The following is a 3,621-nucleotide window of genomic DNA, read 5'->3' on the forward strand; positions in this document are numbered from 1 at the left end:
AAACTCAAATAAATCACTCCAAACACAAGTAACTCGAAAATCATTTTTCTGTAACTCACAACAAATTCGACTGAATTTATGCTTAAGATGATTCCCAAAATCACGGTACTGCCGTGAACTAACAAACTAAACGAAAACAAAAGGACATATGCATCCTGATACATCGGAAGGGATGCAAATTAAAGGACTCAAATGAACTAAATAAAATAATTTCTCTTCTAAACGCCATACTTAGGCGTAGCCAGTCTTCATTATAGCTCTCGAGCAAGGTCTCTTCTTATTTTAAGTGGCATGTGGCGGCGAAACTGTATCCAAATGAAAACACATCCCTAGCCAGCCCGGCATCAGTATAAACCCAAATCCCGTGCTAATGTTTCGCCACGAAAGCGTAGTATCGCTAATCATGCTATACATGCTCGGGCCCCCAAATTGCGTACACGCAAAACGGATACGCTTCTTGGTATAGCTTAATCAGCGGCCGTACTGCAGCATTTGCTGGCCCGGCTAGGCTACCACGTCCAGTCCATTTCCCGCCGGTGGGAGAAGGGGGACGGTTCCGTTTCCGGAACGACACACTTAGCGCGCGCACCGAACTTTCACTTCGTGGCCCCGCGGCTTAGATGATAAATATTAATGAAGAGACAAAGTTCAACAACCATATCGGTTTGGCGGTGATATCCTTGGCCGGCCGGCCGGTACGGCTTTCGGCTGGCTACGCCATTTGGCCACGGTCCGGTGCGGCTCTCTAGACGCGTGACGCAGGACATGACGGTTTCCAGTTGCTCGGTTTTGTTTTCGAAGGGGTCCCCAATCGGGCCAGCCTTTCGGACCGGCAAAGCGCGCGACGAATATTTGCATAAACCTATCATCATCATCATCACGGTGGGCTCGAGGGCGCCCCGAGAGTGTGTAAACATAGTTAAACCCCGTGCGTCTAGTGGGTCCCGGATCCTGCGGGTATGATTAATTAGGCAAAATCAATCATAAAACCTGGCTGACCCCTGAATTGGGTTCTGCAAGGATTGTGGGCCGCGCACACCGTAAAGTGTGTGCTTTTATTTCCTGCGGACCGAAGCGAACCGCAGGACCACGGGTTCATTTTTATTTTCGGCCCCATATTTGGTTTGCATTCGGCGCCGTTTTATGTCCTTTTCGTATAATCAGTTTGTTTAATTCGCACAAAAACGGTACGGTGCGCGGCTTAAGTATTCCTAGTGGCGGGCTCGTAAAAGCGACCGCGAGTCCTTTTTCGTTATCCTGTGTGAGTCGCAGCCATGGTCAGTGTTAGGGGCTCAGCCGAGGGTCGGCCCCGGTGTGCTTGTGTTCGCCTTCTTTTTCCGGGCGTTCATAATTGAACACCAACGGAACGCGTGAAAGCGTGCCCAATTTGCGATAAAGCGCGAATTTGTTTATATTTTCCGCGAAACGCTGCTCACGGTGCGTGTTGGCGCCGACGATGGTACGCAGTGCCGGACGTACGGATTCGTGATTCACTCAAAACACACTACGGAAGGCGTTGCGGAAAATAGCGATCGTATTAATGAGCTACTAAAATGTGTACGCTTCCGACGGGGTTCCGGAGAGCGCGAAGCGTGGCGAAGGACCCCGGCGGACCCCGTGGCAGGTGGAACGGCTCCGCATGACGCTGGCCATAAAATTATTCGCCAACGTCAACATACCACGGCCACGCGGGGGATCCGTTTCCTTCTCTCGTTCACTCCCTCTCTATCGCCGCACTGATATTGGCCTCCCGCAAGGCGAATCCTCCGGCTCGGTTTCCAGCAGAACAATTTGCTGGTGGTTAGTGAGTTAATCGGCAGGTTTGGGCAATGGGACGAAGGTCTGGGAAGTTGTTGGTGGTCGGTGGCTACGCAGACGGCTTTTACCAAGAAGTACCTCTTTCAATGTTGTGAAGCTAATCAGGCTCTACGCCATATTGTCCGGGAAAAACTGGATTGAGCCGTATGCTGGTTGTATTTCTTAACGAGTCAGACATTTTGTGCAAAATGGAACTGTAAATTAGGGGCAGTAAATTATCATTGAAAATATGAAAATTATAGTTGAAAATTTATCGAAATTGTGTACTTTTAGGAATGCATTCCACTGCAGAGCAAAACAAACCGGGAAACAGTTGTTTTCGATTTTTGTGGTGTACTAGGAATTTATTTGAACTGGCCAAACTGTCAACAATGAATTCTATTTGAGCGCTATGCGACGTTTGCTCAAATATGATGTTCAAAAGAGATCGAATTTGTCGAGATACCATTACTGTTTTTTGCTTCACATTGTCGTGGTCATTTCGTGATCATTTTGACCAAAACTCGCATCATAAGGTAACTTCTGCCTGTTCGATAAATTCAACATGCAGTGGACAGATTCGATAGCGCTGTGTCGAAAGCTATTCTTAAAAAGGACCTTTCCCAATCGTTACGAAAATTATATTAAATGTAGACAACATTGTGTAGAATTCAAACTTCTTTGAAAATGACAAAGGATCAGAAGATTGAATTAAGATTTTTTTAGTTCTAAGTAAATTCTGTTGGTGTTATTTGCATAGTAGTACGTCATAGTGAATCATGCTCATAGTGAGGATATTTTAAGAAATTGATAAAAATAACATGAAAGCAAACAAAATACTTCGATACATAAGATATTTGAAGGAAACATTGTCCTACATTGACCTACATTGACCAGTCGAAGTTTGAAATCGAAATTCAATTTTGTTTCTTTTCTTTTATTGAAATACGTTTGAAACAACGAATGTCCTGCATTTTAGTGTTGTTTACGCTTTAAGCTATATCACGAATTTTTCTCAACGTTTCATATAGTGGACACCTTTTATAGGAACTGCAAAATTGTTTCCTCGTAAAATGTGATGATATTATTTTGCGGAGCATTTCAAATTACAATATTTTTGTCTTTGTCCTTATGAGTTGTAACTGCGCTTTGCACGCTAATGAATCACATTTCGAGATTACATTGATCTTGAATGCGGCGATCGATCGGGAATATCAGTACCTTACCGTCCCGTATCCGTTACGGCGATCAGAGATCCCGAGAAACTTCAGCAGACATTAACCGGTGCGGTGCTCTATTTAACGCTGCTCCCACCGAAGCCGCTAACCTAAAACCCTAAATTTCAGTGACCAGTCGGTGCCGTTGCCGTGATTCCTGTTGGGCTACGGAAAGGACTCCAGTTTTACGAGCATTATGCATTGGCTGGCCGCGGGGGCATTATCAACGGCGCTGATGGCGCTTTTGAGGGCGTTTCAGGTTTTCCACAGTTTTCCACCACGGCCCACCGACCGAACCGTGGACGGCGGACGTTATGCTAATTTATTCCTCTTAAAAGGCGTTAATTAACAAAATTACAATATTTTCACAGTATAACGCCGACGGGTAGGGCTGCGAGGGTCCGTTAGGGGAAGGACCGTTCGAGGACTTTGGACGAAGTGGTGCTTTTCTTTTATTTTTCCGGCGCGCACTCAGGCGACTCGGTGGGTTGTTGATTCATCGTCCGGTTCGTTCGGTTCGAGGCTTTCGAACCAAAGAACTGCCTCGGTCCGGAGGTCCGAGGTCAAGACGATGGAAACCATAACGCGTGGGCTTTAGCGTAAATTA

This window comes from Anopheles bellator, chromosome 2 (assembly GCF_943735745.2).
Source record: "Anopheles bellator chromosome 2, idAnoBellAS_SP24_06.2, whole genome shotgun sequence".
NCBI classification, from domain to species: Eukaryota; Metazoa; Arthropoda; class Insecta; order Diptera; family Culicidae; genus Anopheles; species Anopheles bellator.